The 22,397-nt window shown below is 41.4% G+C and overlaps 1 protein-coding gene across 1 annotated transcript in view; it reads right to left on the bottom strand.

Moving 5' to 3' along the window:
* The window catches only part of TBXAS1 (thromboxane A synthase 1), a 251,158-nt gene that overhangs the window by 129,844 nt on the left and 98,917 nt on the right, over positions 1–22,397 (bottom strand). The window lies entirely within an intron of this gene.

Genomic DNA, 22,397 nt, shown 5'->3' on the forward strand with positions numbered 1-22,397 from the left:
AATGTAAAAAAGATGTTGAGACTCTAGAAAGAGTACAGAGAAGAGCAACAAAGATGATTAGGGGACTGGAGGCTAAAACATATAAGGAACAGCTGCTGGAATTGGGTATGTCTAGTTTAATGAAGAGAAGGACGAAGGGGGACATGATAGCAGTGTTCCAATATCTCAGGGGCTGCCACAAAGAAGAGGGAGTCAAGCTATTCTCCAAAGCTCCCAAAGGCAGGACAAGAAGCAATGGATGGAAACTAGTCAAGGAGAGAAGCAACCTAGAACTAAGGAGAAACTTCCTGACAGTTAGAACAATTAACCAGTGGAACAACCTGCCACCAGAAGCTGTAAATGCTCCAACACTGGAAGTTGTTAAGAAGAGACTGGACAGCCATTTGTCTGAAATGGTATAGGGTTTCCTGCCTGAGCAGGGGGTTGGACTAGATGACCTCCAAGGTCCCTTCCAACTTTATTATTATGATTATTAAATATCATAAGCTGATGAAATGTAAAAAGGATTTGTTCAATATTTGTCCAAAGTTTGCTGGTCACTACAAGTATAATGTAGTAAAGAATCTAGTATGATCTTAAGAAAAGCAATTTCATTCTTAATTTTTTTAATATGGAGTTGTACATCAATTTCTGGAAGAAAGATTTAGCTGGAGAGATAGACAACAGAGCCTCTATTCTCCCTATTCCAGGAAAGCTAAATAAAATATCACTTAGCATTTTTGCTATGTCCTCATTACAGGCACAATTGCAAAGTTCCCATGCCACACTAAAGCATGATGTGCTTTGTTTCTTTTTGACTTAGCATGGGGTGAGAACCTTGTCAACTGTAATATATTCAAGCAATCTTAGATTTATACAAAGGATTTAATCTTAGAAGTGAACCCAACCAGGGTGTTGCTTATTTAGATTTGATAAATAAAGGTCTACCAACAGAGTTTATAGTACAGTTCACTTTAATGTCACTCATACTACGAACATTACTGAATAAGCAAGTAGCCTACATAGTGCATAACCCAAGTTCTTACAAGAATACATGCAGCTTCTATGTAACTTCCTCCTTCCAACTGTAATCTCACACTTCATCAGAGGGACAAAGTTAACCATTTGAAAGACACAATGTTCTTGACAGAAACCTGAAGAGCCTTGGTGGAGCAGTGGGCTAATGCCTCCTTAAGTAACACCAGCTGCCTGCAATTAGTGCAGGTTCACATCCCACCAGGCTCAAGGTTGACTCAGCCTTCCATCCTTCTGAGGTAGGTAAAATGAGGACCCAGATTGTTGGGGGCAATTAAGCTGACTTTGTAATAATGCCGCTTGGGGTGTGTGTGAAAGCCCTAATAAGCAGGCATATACATAGAATGAAGGCTACTGCTAAGCTTGTAAGCCGCCCTGAGTCTTCGGAGAAGGGCGGGATATAAATGGAATTTAAAAAAAAACATATGCTATATTTATTTCAAAATATACAAGTAAGTGGATGTTTGATAACAGGTCTACCTAATCACCTATAATGAGGTTTACTGTAGCACTTTCTTGTGCCATGATGATGAATTCAGTAACTTTAGAGAAAGAGGCTGACAAAAAACCGCCAAGAGAAATCTTACCAAAACACAAATGAATTTTAAAATAGGGTAAGGGAAATTGAGCAAAATGTCTTTTATGCAAAAATGCCTTTATTGAGCCAATCTGCAGTCAGGAAAAGATGTATGAAGAAAAAGTGAAGTATAAAGCAACCTACTACTTCCTTTCATCTCCAGCAGTAGCTCTTCTTACCTCAAACAATTTGCTCTATTTTTTCCCACCAGCATATTTGTAGTGTATTTCACCCAGCCTTAATTGGTAAATAAAAGATGTTGAGACAGGGAAAGGACTGGGGGGGATGCACTGGAGCACCCCCCCCCCCCATGGAGGACTGATGGTTTTGGCTTTTAGAGATTAAGTACAACCTTATCATGCGTAAACATCACAAATATTTTTCCTATAATTCAAAGTAATTTCCTTTCAAATTCTTATTCAGATCATTTCAAAGGGATTTGCAAACTGTGCTCAAAAGGACATGGTGCATAAGTTTTAATGAGTATATCCAATTTTGGGTTTAGGCAATGGGAAGAGAACATTTGTCTCCTGCACTCAAGTAAAACACCATTTTATTTGCCTTAATTCCTAATGTGTTTATGTAGTAATATTTATCGAGTTCCACACTGCCTTTCCCCTATGGAATGCATGCATATATTTCCCCATTTAATCAACCAACAATTTCATGGTGTTGGCCAGAGTAACCAGTAATGTGTGCTGCCCCGTCCCCCTCACACACACATGCACATACAGCAAGAGTTCTTGTTTATTCAACTCCCCCTCCCCTAAAAAGGTTCTCAGAAAGCACCACCCATTGCACAGATTCTGAACTCAGCAGGGCAAGAGTCACTAGGTATCCAAGTCCCACAGGCACACACAAAGTCCTGGAAAGCAGCCCACAAGTTGAATGGGTCAGGATACATGGCTTGAGCACACAAGGCATGGAACTGGGCACGTTGCTCCAGCAATGCTCAAGTCCTTAGGGTGGGATTAAGTAGGCAATGCTGGTGCAGCCCTTCAAGAGAGGCAAAGTTGCCTCCTCACAAGTAGTCTGGCTGAGCGGCATTGTGCCTGTCTCCTCTCTGCTCTACATGGCCTTGGATCAGGAGGAGGTGGGACTCCACCTTCTCCTCATTGTTAATGGGCAGCAGTTGCTCTCAGTCCTAGCCTGGAGCCTCCTGACCAACCTGCGGCAGCTGTGGCTCACCTCACTTAGCCTCAGACTGTCGCTGGTCCCAACAACCAAGCTGAGGCTGCTCCATCAGGCTAGCACTCCAAGCCCCAACTGAGGCTATCACTCAACTCTGCTGCCTACTCAAACTCCTCCTCCCCCTCCTCCAAAATTGTATCCAGAGCGGCTCCCAGGCAGGGTGGATCCATGGTGTGATTATCACAGAAGCATCCAGTGTCCTGTTACACATTGGGTTAAAAATGCAGCATGCAGCTAATACTTTCTTCATTTTTTTTTTATTTTGAAGCTTTTTTATTCTAAAATTGAAGGAAACAGCTGACTACTCTTTAGTTTTTTACTCTGAAATAAACTAGCAAAATTGCAAATCAGACCGGGAGTCCTGTGAGTTAAATTTCCTCATTAATGCACAGTATAAGGTAGAAAACAGGAAGAACTAGAAATCTTCACACAGAAAAGCAAATATGACCTGTGATAGCTATTACAGAAGACTTGCAGAATGGGAGTTAAGATTGAAAAGAGGAGAATACAAGTGCCTTCTTGTAGTATCTTCTGCCTGTTCCAAAGAAACAGAAAAGGGGAATCAGAATGACTTTGTATGAAAAGGGGAAAAAAGAATCCAATATGCATGTGAAGAAAATCTTGTCCTTGAATAAAAGCCCTATTGAAAGTATATAGATAAGGTTAAAACCAGTAAGAAAGCAAAGTGTTGCCATTGTGGGAGTTTACTACAGGCCATCTACTAGGCACAGGAAGTTAACAATGCCTTTTTAAAGTTCTCAAGAGGGCAGATTAGAATGGTAATTGAAGACTTCAGCTACCATGACATTTGCTAGAAAACTCATTTAGGTGTGGGAGAATTCTGATAGGTTATAAATTTCATCTTTCAGAAAATTCATTTTTTTCAGAAGAGGGAAGAAATACAGAGGTCAACTATTCCTGACCTAATCCTGACTAACAGAGAGGAAATGGTCAATGGCCTGAAGGTGTGAGGCAGCTTTACAGAAAGTGACCACCTCATATTTGAATGAAAGGTATCTAAGGAATGAAAGATGGGGGAAGTTAGTCAGGTAGTTTGGATTTCAGGAAAGCTGTTTTTAATTGATTCGGGAAAGTGGGCAGCTAATTATGGGATGAAATCCTCGAATAAATTGAAAAGGAGCAGAAATAGTGAAAAATTAGATTCTAAAAACACAGGTATAAACCATCTCCATGAGAAGGAAGAATTGGAAAAGTTTAAAAAGCCAGTATGAATGAATTGTGAGTTCCCTTATAATCCAATTAACAAAAAAGGGTTGTATAAAAACAGAAGCATGGACAGATAACTAATAAGGCATATAGTAACCAGAGTCATTAGATATGTAATTAGAAAAGTTAAAAGTCAAATGAGGCCAATGAGGACCATAAAATATAATAAAAAAGGATTTATTTTGTATATCCAACACAAGAGTCTAGAAGGTCATTGGTTTGTTGTGAAAGGAGAATAACTCAAGGACCTACAGCTAAGTTTTTTTTTAATATTTATAGAATAATAAAGGTATTAGAGAATGTGTTAGAATGGATTGTCAAGCAGCACATATTCAACAATCAGAAAAAAATCTATCTTGAACAGGAAACAGAGCAAAAAATGCCATGGATACTTAGATCTCAGTAATATTTTAAGTAAGTCTCTCTTGGTGTCCTTGCAGAAAAGATGGATAAATGTGGGCTACATGATACTTCAGTTCATTGGATTTGCAACTGGTAGAAAAGCTTCACACAAAGTTTGCTCATAAATGGTTTAACATTGTCCTGGAAGAATGTACTGGGGGGGCTATAGGACTCCATATTTAGGCCTGAGCCATTCAACAACTCTATAAATGATCTAGAAAATGGAAGGGTAGAGCTGGTTATCATATATATGAATGGTATCATGTTAGCAGGATTGGCTAACTCCTTAGAGGACAAAGCACTGGCCAGATTCAACAACAGGATGACAATCTATAACAAGCATATCATTATGAATCTGGATAGGCAAATCAAATACCTAGGCAGAGTTTTGGGTAGACTTCGTTTGGAAGCACCCTGTGTAAAATGGACGTAAGAGTACTTAGTGAACCACCAGCTCAACAAGGGCAGGTAGCTGATGCAGCAGCTAAAAGCCCAACGTAATGTTGGGTGCCCTGAAGAGAACAGTATGTACAATCGATCGTGTTTAACTTGCAAAGGATTAAACTAAGTCTTCTAAAAGACTTTGTCATGTGCAAGGACAGATGTGTTCTCTATTGAAACAGAGAGCAGGCAAAAACTTGTGGGTTCAAAATAAAGGAAAGAAGGTTTAAGCTGAAGATTAGGAAGAATTCTTGATGTTAATAGCTATTACACAGTGGAACATGAACTCCTCCTACTGGAGTTTTTCCAACAAAGGCTATTGCATTAGAATAATAGATCCCTGCACTAAGCAAAGAAATGGACTAAATGTTTTAAAATGTCCCTTTCAACTCATACATTCTCTATGAAAAGATATTGCCAGAAATGAAAGCTTCTTAGAAAGCACTCTTTCTACTCTGAAGGTGAGTTGTTGTTGTTGTTGTTGTTTAAAGTAAAACTTGCTGGAGGAAGTGAAGGGAAGGCATTTTGATTTATCATTTATGCTATCTCCAATCCAGATGATAATTCCACAATATAAAAACTGAAGCAAATATACCATTCATTCCACATACAAAGTGCAGATTAAAGCTTCACAGAGTTTGAAACCCAAGTTTCACCAGTTCTAACCTTTAGGACACATTTGTGTTTATTTCTAGTTCCTGGAACAATACATAAATGGTCATGAGACCCATGGCTTGCAACATAGCAAGAATTAGGAAAATGGACACGCAGTACTACTGTACATAGTTCAGGGGGGAGGGGGGGAGGGGAGGAGCGGGGGTCGGCTGCTTCTGGGGCTCCAGGGCCAGTCGTGGGACTACCCATCCCCACGACGATAGGGAATGGCAGCAGGTGTAGGAACAGAGGGCCGTATCGGTCTCAGGGAAGGCCTCTCCGCTGCTTACAAGCGGTGAGGCACTCCGACCCTCTGGTTCCGCCCCGAGGTCCCGGGAGTGAGGATGTGCAGCCTCCTGAGCTCCGGCTGGTGTACTTGAATGCCAGGTCGGTCGCTAACAAGGCTCCTCTCGTCCGAGACTTGGTCGAGGGTGAGCAGGCTGACCTGGCTTGCATCACGGAAACTTGGTTGGGCCCAGAGGGTGGCATTCCTCTGGTTGATCTTTGCCCACCAGGTTTCCGGGTGCTGCACCGGCCTCGGGCTCAGGGTAGGGGTGGGGGAGTGGCTGTTGTTATGAGGGAGACCTTGTGTCCGCGGGAGGCCACCGTTCCCCAGATAGTCGGGTGTGAGTCTCTCTTTTTGAGATGCGGCCCTGGTGCGCAGTTGGGCTTGCTGCTGGTGTACCTTTCGCCTAGTCACGCAGCAGCAGCCCTGCCTGAGCTGCTTGATGCCCTCTCTGGGCTGGTGGTTGAGTTCCCAAAACTTATAGTTTTGGGGGACTTCAACCTACCATCGCTGGGAGGATCATCTGAGTTGGCTCGGGAGTTCATGGCTTCCATGACGGCCATGGACCTGACGCAAGTAATTTTGGGACCGACTCATGAAGGAGGCCACACCCCTGACCTAGTTTTTTTGTCTGGACGGTGGTTAGATGATCTTGGTGGGGGCTCTCCAATTATTATGCCCCTGTCATGGACCGATCATCATCTCCTGCGGCTGGTCTTCCGTTTTGCCACCCCCCGCCGTGGGTGTTTGGAACCACTTAAATGGTACCGCCCCAGACGCTTAATGGATCCCCAGAGGTTCCAGGCGGCGCTGGGGTCCCCACCTGCCTTCCTTGCGCACAGCTTGGCTGATGCCTTAGTGGAAGCCTGGGAAAGGACGGCCACTGAGGCTCTTGACCGAGTTGTACCCCTGCGGCCCCTGACCCGGTGCAGATCCCGTCGAGCTCCATGGTTCTCTGCGGAGCTCCGGGAGATGAAGCGTCGGAGACGGGTCCTAGAGAGCGGTTGGAGGTCCAGCCGATCCGAATCCGACCGATTGCGACTAAGAACCTACATTAGGTCTTATCTCGCTGCAATAAGGGAGGCGAGGTCTAACCACTTCGCCACCCTTATTGCGTCCGCAGATAATCGCCCGGCCGCCCTGTTTAGGGTGACTCGCTCCCTCCTAAATCAGGAGGTGAGGGAGGATCCCTTGCAGGGTCGTGCCGAGGAGTTTAATCAACATCTGTCGGACAAAATCGCTCGGATTCGGACCAGTCTGGACTCTGACTGGGCAGAGTCTGACGATCAGGACACGGGTGGTCTTGTCGATATCACCTGGGAGGAGTTTGATTCTGTGACTCCGGAGGAAGTGGACAGGATCATGGGGAGGCTGAGCACCACCACATGTTTATTGGACCCGTGCCCTTCCTGGCTGGTCTATGCAGCCCGGGAGAGGACACGCAGCTGGTTCCAGGCAGTTATATCGGCTTCTTTGAGTGAGGGTATCTTCCCCGCCGTCTTGAAGGAGGCGGTGGTGAGGCCTCTCCTCAAGAAGCCTGCCCTGGACCCAGCTGTATTGAACAACTTTCGTCCTGTCTCCAACCTTCGCTTTCTTGCGAAGGTTGTTGAGAGTGTGGTGGCGCATCAGCTCCCTCTGGTCCTGGATGAAGCGGATTATCTAGACCCGTACCAATCGGGTTTCAGGCCCGGGCACAGCACGGAGACGGCATTGGTCGCGCTGGTGAATGATCTCTGGAGGGCTCGGGACAGAGGGCATTCCTCTGTTCTAGTCCTATTAGACCTCTCGGCGGCTTTCGATACCATCGACCATGGTATCTTGCTGCGGCGTCTCAGGGGACTGGGAATGGGAGGCACAGTTTTACAGTGGTTCTCCTCCTATCTCTGGGGACGTTCGCAGTCGGTGTTGGCAGGGGGGCAGAGGTCGACCGCGAGGTCTCTCATTTGTGGAGTTCCTCAGGGGTCGGTCCTCTCGCCTCTCCTGTTCAACATCTACATGAAGCCGCTGGGTGAGATCATTCGTGGCTTTGGAGTTGGGTATCATCAGTACGCTGATGATACCCAACTTTTCTTTTCGACCCCAAACCACCCCAGTGATGCCCTCAACGTGATGTCCCGTTGCCTGGAGGCGGTTCGGGTCTGGATGGGGAGGAACAGACTTCAACTCAACCCCGACAAGACTGAGTGGCTTTGCATACCTTCATCCCGGGTTTATTCGGACATTCCACCTCTGGCTATGGGGGGTGAACTATTACCCCCCGTAGATAGGGCTCGCAACTTGGGAGTCCTCCTAGATTCACGGCTCACCTTAGAAGACCACATAGGAGCTGTGACTAGAGGGGCCTTCGCCCAGGTTCGCCTGGTGCGCCAGTTGCGGCCCTATCTTAGCCGGGATGATTTGTGCACGGTCACTCATGCGCTCGTGTCCTCTCGTCTGGACTACTGCAACGCTCTCTACATGGGGCTGCCCTTGAGGACCACCCGGAAGCTCCAACTGGTACAGAATGCAGCCGCGAGAGTGGTGTTGGGAGTTTCCCGATACTCCCACGTTACACCTCTGCTCCGTGAGCTGCATTGGTTGCCAGTTGTCTTCCGGGTGAGATTCAAGGTACTGGTAACGGTGTTTAAAGCCCTCCATGGCATGGGGCCGGAGTACCTCAGGGAACATCTGCTGCCGGCATCAAGCTCCCGGCGCCCTGTGCGTTCCCACAGAGAGGGCCTCCTCAGGGTGCCACCGATCAGAGAATGTCGATTGGTGGCCCCCAGGGGGAGATCCTTCTCTGTGGGCGCTCCGGAGCTGTGGAATCAGCTACCGGTAGAGCTCCGGATGGCGCCCGATCTTCGCTCCTTTCGTCGCGATCTCAAGACATTTTTGTTTGTACAAGCTGGCCTAGCCTGATGGGGATCGGTGGGGTTGTTTTATCTTTGGTCTTTTAATTTTATCTTGGGGTTTTTAGAATTGTACTTCTATTGTTTTTAACTAGGGCAACTGTTTAATCTCTTTTTAATGTTTGTATTTGCTATTTTATTCTGCCCTGTGAACCGCCCTGAGTCCTCAGGGAGAAGGGCGGTATATAAATGTTATTAAATTAAATTAAATTAAATTAAATTAAGCAGAAATTGATAGGAATATAGAATAAAGTTGGAAGGGACCTTGGAGGTCTTCTTATGTCCAGCCCCTTGCTCAATCAGGAGACCCTGTACTATTTCAGACAGGTTGTTGTCCAGTCTCTTCTTAAAAACCTCCAGTGATGAAGCACCCACAATTTCTGAAGTCAAGCCATTTCCACTGGTTGATTGTTCCCAGTTAGGAAACATGTCTAGGTTAAAATCTCTCTTCCCTTACACAAGACGTTTCTGTTTTTCTGTCTGAATCTCAGAATGTGGGGGTGGGGGGTGGGATGATATATTTCAGCTTACTTTATGTGAATGAAAATACTGGTGTTACTTTTTCCTCGCTCCAACATGGTTATAACTTTCTTGACTCCCGGCATGGCAAAGTTTTTTCTTAAGATTTACCCAGAAGGTGAGAAGCCAACTATATCATTTAAGATAAGAAATTCACAGACATTCCTTGACCTTCTCAGAGCTACATAAGTGCAAGAGCCCTGCAACCCAACTATGTAAATTTCACCATTTGGGATGAGGTGGAGAACGCCATTTATTTTCTGCTAGATTTCAAAAGGGAACGGCTGAAAAACTCCAGTTTTCCAGAAAGTTACAATTTGTCTCCTTCTATCACTCTGATTGAGCCTTATGAACAATCTTGTCTTTCATATGGAGCCGCATTTTTGTATATCTGCAGGCAATCTCAATTTTAGAATGGCGTTGGGAGGAAATCTAGATTATTATGGGCTAGGAGACAGGCATATTTTCCCCCATATTTATCAGACCATTTGCTTATCAAGAACAATTCTGTTACATCGCCTCAAGAGGGAGCCAAAGAGATTTTGTTCCCACAAATTAGGTTGCTGGGTTACTAAGGTCTGTGTATGTTTTCTTGCAAATTAAAAAAAAGAGGAGGAAAGAAACTGTGAGGGAAAGGAGGTGTAGATCAGCATACTGCAAGTTGTCACCCTTCAAAATGTTATAGTTTTATGTTTATTTTGAAAAAGTGCACAAGATCACATACTTAAAAAACAAAAACCCCACACGCCTCCCAAATACCAATTCCTATAGGCAAATATCTATTATTATTATTGAAAAGTTAAAGATGTATTCATACACTTCCACTATCCTACCACTTTATTCATTTATCTGTACTATGTACACTCCATTCAAGAAGTTTAGCTGCTACGGGGGGGGGGGGGGGGACAACAAATCATGAAATGAAATAAAAGCTTCAAGCAAACAAAGAAAGCCAATAGTGAAAAGAGAGAGACGTGCACAGATAAAATAGTTGTCAGCTAAAGACTTACACCTCCGATTAAACAAGAGCCTACCACATCACGAGACTTTCTATACCAGTATAGCCTGGGGAGGGAAAGAGAAATATATGTTCCACAGTGTAGAACTGCACCCTCCCACTTCAGCCAAAATAAAGGCTGAGATTCGAAAAAGGAATCTCAGGGCATAAGCAGGCTGATTTGTCAAAAAGTCTATTTATAGAAAATAATAGCAGAAAAAGACATGTTCTATTTTTTTATAGACTCTCTCGTGCCTGTTGCTAGAAAAAAAATCATTATCCATATTTTTTTTAATTTTTGCAGATGCCTTCTTATTCTTTTTTAAAACATGTACTGCTAAAATGGTCATTTATTAGGGATATACCTTCCTCCTTGGGTTTTTTTTTTAAATCACATCTAAAGACACAGGAACCTTGCATCTTGTGCCTAAATGCATACCAGGGCATATTTTAAAAACTACTGTTAACCTACTACAGAACAATTAGAAATAGAATGAGACTATCTTTGACCAAAGTGCAATCTTGTGGTTTTTAAACTAGTGGCGGACAGTCAGAGGTAGAATCGATAGAATTAGTATAATTAGTATAAATTAGTATTAGTATAATTAGTATAAAGCAAAAAATCATTTTATAGAAGTACGTAGTGGGGAAGACTCAATAGGAAGAATTATGTCCCTTTTAGCATCTATGAAATTGAAAGAGACTGTTATTAGGGAGCCTGATGGGTTTGGGTTTTATTATTGTTTTAATGTATTTTAACTCATTATTGTAAGCTATTGGGCACTTTGTTTAATCTCCTCTTAATTTTTGTATTCTTGTATTTTAGTATTTATTGCCCTGTTCACCGCCCTGAGTCCTTCGGGAGAAGGGCGGTATACAAATAAAATTATTATTATTATTATTATTATTATTATTATTATTATTATTATTATTATTATTATTATTATTATTATTATTATTATTATTATTATTATTGTTGTTGTTGTTGTTGTTGTTGTTGTTGTTGTTGTTGTTGTTGTTGTTATTATTATTATTATTATTATTATTATTATTATTAATGACGTCCTTGGACAAGCGCTGGCTCTTTGGCTTTGAAACGGAGATGAGCACCAGCCCCTAGAGTCGGAAACGACTAGCACGCATGTGCGGGGGAACCTTTACCTTTTTATTATTATTATTATTATTATTATTATTATTATTATTATTATTATTATTATTATTATTATTATTCAGAATAGAGCTGGAAAAGACCTTTGAGGTCTTCTAGTCCAACCCCTTCCTGCTCAAGCCATCTCAGACAAGTGACTGTCCAGTCTCTTCTTAAAGTGATGAAGCACATACAACTTCTGAAGGCAAGGAGTTTGTTCTTGTTCTCACTGTTCTCTCCAGGTTGCTTCTCTCTTTTGATTTGTTTCCATTGTTTCTTGTCTTGCCTTCTGGTGCTTTGGAAAATAAGTCAACCCCCCCTCTTCTTTGTGCCAAATAGTGGCACAATACTGGAATAATACTATCATGTCACTCCAGTCCTTCTTTTCTCTAGACTAGCCATAACCAATTCCTGCAACCGTTCTTCATAATCATTTTAGTTGATCGTCTCTACATTTTTTCCAAAGTCTCAACATCTTTTCTGTCATGTGGTGACCAAAACTGATCGCAGCATTCCAGGTGGGACCTTACTAAGGTTTTATAAAATGGTACTAATATTTCACATGATTTTGATTCTATGCCTGTGTTTATACAACCATTGTATTAGCTTTTGGGGGGTGCTGCCCCTCACTGCTGGCTCATGTTTAAGTGACTCCAAGGTCCCTCTCACAGAACTGTGCATGTTAATATTTTCTATAAAGTTTGAGATATAAAAAGGCTTCTAGCAAAATATTGTGCCAGATTATTGAGCAACTGAGGATATCTCATTTTGCTGAAATTTCTAATTCAGCTCTTTCTTTTGGAAAAGCAATGTTTTTATACCATATTCTTATTTTCTATTTTTATTTTGATCTCTCTTGATTACAGAAACAGTCAGCTATACTCTCTGATCAGAAATATCGATAATGGTGTAGTTGTTTGTCCTAATGAATCTCAGTGGATATCTAGTTTCAAAAATCTAAAAAATATTTTGACAATAAAGAATGAAAATAAATTATAATATGAATATCTTTTCACATTTTTTTACTCTTTAGTTTGTATTCTCTTCCTTTCATCTGAACAGTGTGTTTTATATTTAAATTTTGGAACTCAAGGATAGCTTTTTTAAAGTGGAACACTCCAAAATGCAGTCAAACACCATGATTTGTATCAAAATACAATATGAAACAGATACTGACAACAGATGTAGTCTGACACTTGCAATATCAGTGTCTATTGTGATTAGACAGACATATAGATAGTAATTACAAGTTTGCTAATCTATTCTCAATTTCCAGTTAATTTATCCACAGAATCTTTTACAGGCAAAAAAAGTGTTTAAATCTTCAGTGATGCATACAGTATTATTTTTATATCTTAAGCTTTCTACTCAACAGCAACCATCTTCAACAAAAGGAAGCCTACAGCTCCAATTAGTTCAATTATATGAGAGACTTATTCATATACAACCAGAGGGCATCACATTAAGGAAATACAATTTAAATAAAATTTACCCAACATTAGATCATACATCATTTCAGAAACCATACCATTATTTGCATGCTATACTCTGGATTACAAATTGCTGTTATCTATATCAGGGCTTTTCAACCAGTGGTACAGGTACCACCTGTGGTACATTGGCACCTGGCAGGTGGTATGCGACCATCCTAGAGAAGTGGTAGAGGGGGAGGGGAATGAGCTGAACTGGTGGCAGCACCGCACAATGAGCGAGAGATGGCTGGAGCTGCAGGGCTGTCAGGGCTCAGCGGAAGAGCCAGGATCAGCGCCAGGCTCCAGCTGGTGCTCGGCGCTGATCCTGGTGTTTCTGCTGAGCCCAGAAGAAGCTCAGATCAACTGGAATGTTGCAGCATTCCCAGGATCTTATGATTTAGATTCAGATGCTTGGTAACTGATTCATATTTATGACGGTCACAGTGTCCCAGGGTCATGTGAAGTGACCAAAACCTACTGCAACCACCCAGCAGAGAGGGGGGGGAAAATAAAAACCAAACACCTCCCCCACCCCAATTGTGCCAATCCTCAACAGAAACGCTCACAACAATGAAAACCTCGGACAGGAGGAAGAGCGCCGCCGGGCGGGCAGGCAGGTGTCTTGCTCGGCTGTGGCTTGGGGGGCACTTTTTTCAGTGCCATTGTAACTTTGAACAGTCACTAAACGAACTGTTGTAAGTCGAGGACTACCTGTACTTCATCACTTTTTTCCTTTTTTTTTTGGTCACATTTTTGACACCTTGCTAGGTGACTGGCGGTACTCGGATGTTGCCATATCCTAAAAGTGGTACAATGGGTGAAAAGGTTGAAAAGCCCTGATCTATATTGCTCCGCGGTAGCATCGCCCAGTGGAATTGATCAAAATAAGCGTTTGGATAAAGTCTTCAAATGTTCTGAGCATTTAATATATATTTTCTTAGCAATACTTATTTTGCTCATCCTTTCTAACAACTGCGTGAAATAACACAGCATTATTATCAATATATTGCAAATTATGGGGAAGAATGTTAGCTTATTAAGGGCACCTTGTGAGTTTGTGATAAGATCTAAACAGGGGACTCCAGAGCTCAGTTTCTTAACTGCAATGCACAAATATCCCTTGAGGTATTTTGTAATATTTTGTCTGCTTTTACAGAATGTTACTTGTATAATAAGAATCGTGGACCAATATCTAGTCACAGTTGTTGTTTTTCATTTTAACCACTCTTTTAGACTTAGCTACACTCAAGTCTTCCTAATTTTTTCCTGTCATTCATTAATGCTACATTAGGCATTAAGTCTTTATACAATGTGCATTGGCCACCATTTAGATTCTGCCTCGCTTCACAGACAGGCACTTCATAAAGAAGAGGCTTGTATGTGGGGAAAACACCTGTGCTCCGTTCTCCTTCTTTATAGCAAGGCCATCAGCTTGCAGACCGCTTTGATCTGCCTTTCTGTTATCAGTTCTATGCATTTCAAACATGTTGCATGCATCATAATAAAAAGGGAGAAAGAGTAGGGATGTAAAACAAGGGTTTGCTTTATTCTTTAGACCAACGTCTGGCAGAGCCACACAGGCAGCACCTGAAAAACCAAATGCAAAGGAAAACGATATTATCTTTTATCTGGCTGAGAGAAAAAGGGGAAAATTGTCCTCTTAAAAGGGAGGGGAGGTGGGGAATAAGCATGCTGAAGTGAAATGCTTTTTTCTAAAGTGTCCATTTCTAAAGAAAACAGAAGCACCCAGGTTGTTCTGTCCCTTAGTTTTAGATAGCCACATTCACAGCAGGTACTGAAACTCCCAGAAAATAAAGTGCACATTGACTCCTTTAAAAATAGATATTCAGCAATTACTGCCTGCATAATTATTTCAGAGGTCAGAAAATTAATTCACCAGAGTTCCGTACTTCAATGCAGTGTTGATTCCATTTGTGTGTGTGTGTGTATATACTGTATATGTATATATATATATATATATATATATATATATATATATATATATATATATATATGTATGTATGTATGTATGTATGTATGTATGTATGTATGTATATGTAGTATGTAGTATGTAGTATGTAAAGGTAAAGGTTCCCCCGCACATGCGTGCTAGTTGTTTCCAACTCTAGGGGCCAGTGCTCATCTCCGTTTCAAAGCTGAAGAGCCAGCGCTTGTCCAAGGACGTCTCCGTGGTCATGTGGCCGGCATGACTAGACGCCAAAGGCACATGGAATGCTGTTACCTTCCCACCGTAGTGGTCCCTATTTTTCTACTTGCATTTTTACGTGCTTTCGAACTGCTAGATTGGCAGAAGCTGGGACGAGTAACAGGCGCTCACTCTGTTACACGGCACTCGGGATTCGACCTGCCAAACTGCCGACCTTCTGATTGACAGGCTCAGATGAGAAGCAAGGAAGATATGTGTTAAATGTTTGTCAAGCATTCAGATGCTTCGAATCTCAGAAGGGTATGGCTGACTGATGAGAACAAATAAGTTTGCAATGATCATATCAGTCTCCCTTTATTCTTTGTTAGCAAGCCAAAAAAATTTACACAAATATGAGCTGCCACTTTTGTGGCTACTGCCTGTAGATGGCCTTGGGCTAGGCTGAAACAGGAAATAAGATTTGTCCCATGTCTGGGACTAAGCAAGTGTATTCTGAATGCTTAACAAATATTTAACACATAACTTCCTTGCTTCTCAGCTAACAGAGAGAGAGAGAGAGCCTGTGACCTAGGGGTTAAAACAACTGTTTAAGACGCAGTCGACCCAGGTTCGAATCTCAGAAGGGTATGGCTGACTGATGAGAACAAATAAGTTTGAAATGATCATATCGGTCTCCCTTTATTCTTTGTTAGCAAGCCAAAAAAAATTTACATATAACCTTCAGCCTGGTTTTTATAAAGTTAAACATCTCAGAACAGACTCATGCACATTGTTCTGTTGGATCTAATTTAGAAGCAGGCAGTTATTCAGAAATAATAGGTGCTTATGGACTAATTCTGATTCTTCAGCAAAATGGTAGCTGAATCTGGTGGCAGCTTTCTCAGTGAAGAATTGTCCATTTATCTAGGCTGGCCAGTGATCACTTCTAGCTCCCTTATTTTTAGCTGTATAGATTTGATTCACATATCATTTTAAACTATAATTTAATAATATACAAACCACAATATTTGATTTTATCTTAGGTTTATGTATGATTCAACCAAATTCCATTCTGGTTTAGTTTGATATGAAAGCTGTGTCTGAATATGTCCATGTAACTATAATTATTCCTTGATCTTGCATTTTAGGGCTTTCAATTCTGACTTGTTCTTTGCTACTGCCTTCTGGCTTATCCCAGGTTTTTGTGTTCTCATTCCTAACACTGTTCAATTATTGACCTAACTCAACAAGTGATTATTTCCCACATGTTCTGTTTTAAGCAGCTCTTAATCATATCCTTTGACCTAGACCAGGGGTATTAAACTGCCAGCCCGCGGGCCAGATACGTTATGCCGAAACTGCACCAACCCCATTGCTGGCAATGGAAAATAAGTCACGATACATTGCAACATGTCATGTGACGTTGCAAGTTTGACACCCCTGACCTAGACAATTCCACAAAAACTTTCCAGTATTTCTGGTTATTAAAATTTTGCAGAATTATTTTTCTTTTTAATTGGGCCATGTTTTCTAATGCATGATCATTCAGGACCGAGGAACTTCATACCTACCTTTATATATATATATATATATATATATATATATATATATATATATATATATATATATATGTAGGTGTAGAGTCTCGGGTTTCTTCCCGCGTTCCTTTCATCTTCAGAAAGTTGTGGCGACGTTTCGACGAAATCCCATCCGTCATCATCAGGCCGGAGTGTTCCTCCTGCTGCTTTCAGGAGCAATGCGTGGTCTGTCTGTTCCTTTCCTTCCAACTGCCGGTGGGGCTGTGTTCCGACTGGGTGGAGGCGTGGCTGCTTTCTGATTGGGTGGGGGTGTCCTCCGACTGGGTGGAGGCGTGGTTGTCTTCTGATTGAGTGGAGGCGTGGCTGTCTTCTGATTGGGTGGATGTGTGGTTGTCTTCCGATTGGTTGGAGGCGTGGCTGTCTTCTGATTGGGTGGGGTGTGTTCTGAATGGGTGGGGTTTTTTGTTGTGTCGTAATATCCTGAGTGTTGTGATTTGGTGTCCTGAGGAGTGGGCTGTGTAGTGGCCTCCAGAGCTTTGGCTTGGCTCCGAGTTCGAGGACCCGCCATGCATCTCTGGTATGGGTCAGTCAGGTTCGTGTGTGCGTTCTTCTGCTTGGGTGATAGCACTTTTGCTTGACTTGTTCTGTCTTCTGTGTGGGAGAGTTTTTGTTCTGGGTGTGGATGAGTCTTGCTGGGGCTGGTGGCATTTGGGGTTGTTTGTTGGTTTTTTAAATCCTTGTTTGCTGAAATTCGTTTGTCTATCAATGCTGGTTTCCAAATGGCATGTAGGCGGGAGGTGTCGTCTCGCTTGTTCATACTGTCTGGGTGTTTTTCTATTTCAATGGCTTCTCTGATTATTCTGCTATTGAGATGTTCTATTTTGGCAATTGTTTTTGTACCTTCAAAATTGATGTTGTGTCCCGTAGTGTTTATGTGTTGTACTAGTGAAGATGTGTGATCTTTCTTCTGTACTGAGTTCTTATGTTCTTCTACACGTACCTCTATTCTTCTGTTAGTCTGTCCGATGTATGTTGCTGGACAGGAGGCGCATGGGATTTGGTATATGCCCTGGTTTTCCAGTTCTATTTTGTCTTTGGGATTTCTCAGGATGGTTGATATCTTTCTGTCAGTGTTAAATGCGGTTTTGATGTTATGTTTGCGTAGTACTTTACTGATTTTGTCGGTTGTTCCTTTTATGTAGGGCAAGATGGCTCGTCCGTTGTTCTGTTCTTCTTCTTGGATGTTTTTCTGTTTCGGAGTCCCCTGCTGAATTATATTGGTGATTTTGTTTTTTTTTTGGAACTTGTTTGCTGTCAATATGTCTGTCAGGGTGTGTAGTTCTGTTTGTATATGTGTTTCATCTGCAAGGCGTCTGGTTCTTGTTATTAGTGTTTTGGCTACTGAATTTATTTGTGCTGGGTGATGATGTGATTGCGCATTGAGGTAACGGTTGGTGTGTGTTTTCTTTCGGTAGACTGTGTGTCCTAGGGTTCCGTTTTGTTTTTTGTATATAAGTACATCCAGGAAAGGTAACTGGTTGTTTGTTTCAATCTCCATGGTGAATTTTATTTTGGGATGTAGGCTATTTAGGTGTGTTAGGAAGTTTTCTAGCTCCTTTCTTACGTGGGGCCAGATCACGAAGGTGTCATCCACATATCTGAGCCACAGTTTTGGTTTGTTTGTAGTCTTTTCTAGAGCGTTAGTTTCAAATTCTTCCATGAAAAGGTTGGCGATAACTGGTGATAGAGGGGATCCCATTGGTGCGCCTTCTATTTGTTTGTATCTCTGGCCTCTGTGTATGAAGCATGTGTTTGATAAGCAGTGTTCTGCTAGTTCTATAATATGGTTTGGTGGTTGGTATTTGCTTCTTATTGTTGATAGAGCTTCTTGGACTGGCACCTGGGTGAATAGTGATACCACATCGAAGCTGACTAGCAAGTCTTTTTGGTCTATCTGTAGATTTTTCACTAATTCTATAAAGTGGTATGAGTTTTGGACATATGAAGCTGCCATTTCTGCTTGAGGTTGTAATTGTTTTGCTAGGTATTTAGCTAAGTTTTGTAGTGGTGAGCCTATAGAACTTACTATGGGTCTTAGTGGGATTCCATCTTTGTGTATTTTGGGGAGGCCATATAGTTTTGGGCATCTGGATGACTTCTCCCTAGGAATGATTGTTTGTTGGATTTCTTGGCTTATAGAAGTTGATTTTATCTTTTTCTTGGTGGTCTTTTCTAGATAGGTTGTGGGATCTGTATATATAGGTTTGTATGTAGTTTCTTTGAGTAAGTTGGAAGAACTTACTCACCAAGAAAAAGATAAAAGATAAAATCAACTTCTACCAGAGATGCATGGCGGGTCCTCGAACTCGGAGCCAAGCCAAAGCTCTGGAGGCCACTACACAGCCCACTCCTCAGAAGACAGCCACGCCTCCAACCAATCGGAAGACAACCACACATCCACCCAATCAGAAGACAGCCACGCCTCCACTCAATCAGAAGACAACCACGCCTCCACCCAGTCGGAGGACACCCCCACCCAATCAGAAAGCAGCCACGCCTCCACCCAGTCGGAACACAGCCCCACCGGCAGTTGGAAGGAAAGGAACAGACAGACCACGCATTGCTCCTGAAAGCAGCAGGAGGAACACTCCGGCCTGATGATGACGGATGGGATTTCGTCAAAACGTCGCCACAACTTTCTGAAGATGAAAGGAACGCGGGAAGAAACCCGAGACTCTAGACCTACACATACAGACACCCGCGAGAATCTACGAAAACATATATATATATATATATATATATATATATATATATATATATATATATATATATATATATATATATATATATATATATATATATATATATATATATATATATAAACAGGATTTCCTTTTATTAGTAAATTAAAAAATCTGTACTAAATCCAGAATGGTGCTTGGGCTATTGTCTGTTCAGGATGCTGACAATAAGCCAATAGACAAAAAGTCTGTTCAGAGGCATCAAAATAATTTAAAGAGCTGCATGTGGCTGTTTTTACTGATAGATTGTTCAAGGGTCTTCTTCCCTAATTGCATCAATGGCCAGAGAGCTTGCTTTGCACATAGGCTATCCCTAGACTGCGGATGGTTAATTTTTTAAAAAAGATTAGAGTTTTATTGCATATTATTAACAACTGTCAAGTGAACAGAGTTTCAAATTAAAATAATCAGAACTGCAAACTGGAAGAAGGAGCAGGAATACATGGCATGCTATTTCAGATTTACATACACATAGTCACCCTTTAATTATTTATCTTGCTCATGAAAATTAGCAGCTTAGAGAAAGAAACAACAATTGAAAAGATTTTGCAGTGGACATAAGGAACTGTCCCACTGACTATAAATGGATTTTTCAAATGTGTATGAACTTTTAAAAATCCTCCCCACTTATCTATAAATATATACACACCTATACATACATTTAACTATTTCATTTTATTGTATTCATATGTTGTATTTGGATTTCATACAAAGCCTATAGAAAAAGTGATGACTGAATGAAGCATAAGAAAAATAATCCCACCCATATATCTCCCCTATTCCCTTCCTTTCCTTCCTGGTAATGAAAACAGGCAAGGCTGTGATAACATTTTTAATATGATATTGCACACAGACAACTATTCTTTCAACTTGCTCTTTTAAATGTCACTCTAAATGCATCAGCATATGTTCCACTTTATTTTTTTTCTAAAAATTCCACAGTGAAATGTTGACTACTGTGCCTTAAAAAGTGAGCCTATGTTATGTTCCCATGTGATCTAAAAACATTACCACGTCTACATTTAAAAAATATTGTAAAGGAAAGAAAAGTTTGAGTTTTTAAGTTCACAACACTGCTAAATCAAGCTTTCAGTGAATGCTGTTTGTACAGTTTTTCCAAAAATAGTCAACCCATAAAGGCCTGCAATAAACCACTTACTTAAGGGTCAGTAAGTAACAGCCTCTTCTGCTACAGCTGCTAATTCAAGGGTACTTCCAGACGGAAAGCTTTTTAATGCCACTCAGTAATTGCTATTGTGTTGTAAGCTACATGTAGAATTTCAATCCATTTTCCACACTTTATGAGTGGTTTTTTTAAATATGTGAGGAATATGTGTTAAAGCATCCTTAATACACTTGCATGCTATTTTTTATTAAAGACAAAGCAAAACCAAAACCAAAAAACTTCAGTGCCACTTAAAAATGAATAACAGAACAAAATGACAGAGTTGAAAGGGACCTTGGAGGTCTTCTAGTCCAACCCCCTGCTCAGGCAGGAAGCCCTGTACCATTTCAGACAAATGGTTGCTCAATCTCTTCTTAAAAACTTCCAGTGTTGGAGCATTCACAACTTCTGGGGGCAGGTTGTTCCACTGATTATTTGTTCTAACTGTCAGGAAATTTCTTCTTAGTTCTAGATTGCTTCTCTCCTTGATAAGTTTCCATCCATTGCTTCTTGTTGTAAAAATTCACACAGTTAAAGTGAGACTGACCAGAAAGACAGTTGGGAAGATATGCTCAAGTAAAGGAAGTCAACAAGGGAATTCAAGGTCCTGAAATGTGGTTTGCATCAATCAAAACCACAGAAGATATTAAAATGAACCACACAATCAATCTGTTGTTCCATTTCTTCCAGTATCAGTGGAATTCTGGGAACTTTGAAATCATGTGACAGCAGCAAGGAAAGGATTTGACATTATACACAGGCACCATAGGGTTTTTTTTTCCTGCTACTTTTCCCTAACTCTGCTTTGATACTCAGTTTAATTCTCAGTGTTTCTCTTCTATAAGTCAGTTTGAGTCCTTTGGTACAGAAATTACATTAAATAAATAAATAAAATAACATTTCTCCATTGTGCAGTTATATGACCAGATATAGGGTCCATCACATTTGAAGAGTGGCTATACCACAAAAGCACATCTTTTGCATGTAAATTATCCCAGATGTATCTGCAGTTAAAACTAAGACAGTAACTGACGCTTAGTTCATACATCATAATTAGCTACGTTTTCAAAAGTGCAGCAATTGGGTTCAACATAACACTAAATCAGAACCAAACAAACCACATCATGCATTAATACAATGTGGGAACCAGTTTAGATAAGATAAGATAATCTTTATTGTCATTTTTTACTGTGGGCACAATGGCGCACATCAAAAATGAAATTTAGTTGCCCGCTCTCAAAGTGAGACACATACATGACACACACCTAGAACATACTACATACAACATATGTATAGACTCACACTCCTACATATACATAACAATAAAATATTAAATACTGTCCCTCTTGAATATATAACGGAAGGAGGAAGCCTGAGAGTTCACAAGGTTAATGCTGTATGGAATGAAGCTATGTCTGAATCTGGATGTTCTGCTACGGATACCACGAAGCCTCCTCCCAGAAGGTAACAAGGAAAACAGGTTGTGAAGAGGATGAGTAGTGTCCCAGATAATCTTACTGTTCAAACAATGCTTCTGTGCTATGTCCTGGATGGGAGGGAGGGAACTGCCGATGATTTTTTCAGCCAACCTCACCACTCTCTGCACTGCCTTCCTGTCTGAAGCAGTCATGCTTCCAAACCAGACTGTGATGCTGTACGACAGGATGCTCTCAATCGACCCCCTGTAGAAAATGGTCAGAACAGGGGAAGGAAGATGAGCTATTCTCATGCGTCGCAGAAAGTGCAGTTGCTGCTGTGCCCGCTTCACCAGTTTCTCACTGTTGAGTGACAAAAGCCAGCCTACTTGTTAGCTGCACACCCAGGAATTTGATGCTGGTAACCATCTCCACAGGTGAATCATTAATGCACAGAGAAGTGTGGCTGTGCCTGCCTTTTCTGAAATCGACAATGATTTCTTTGGTTTTACTGGTA

This window comes from Vipera berus, assembly GCF_964194415.1.
Source record: "Vipera berus genome assembly, chromosome: 6".
Lineage (NCBI taxonomy): Eukaryota > Metazoa > Chordata > Lepidosauria > Squamata > Viperidae > Vipera > Vipera berus.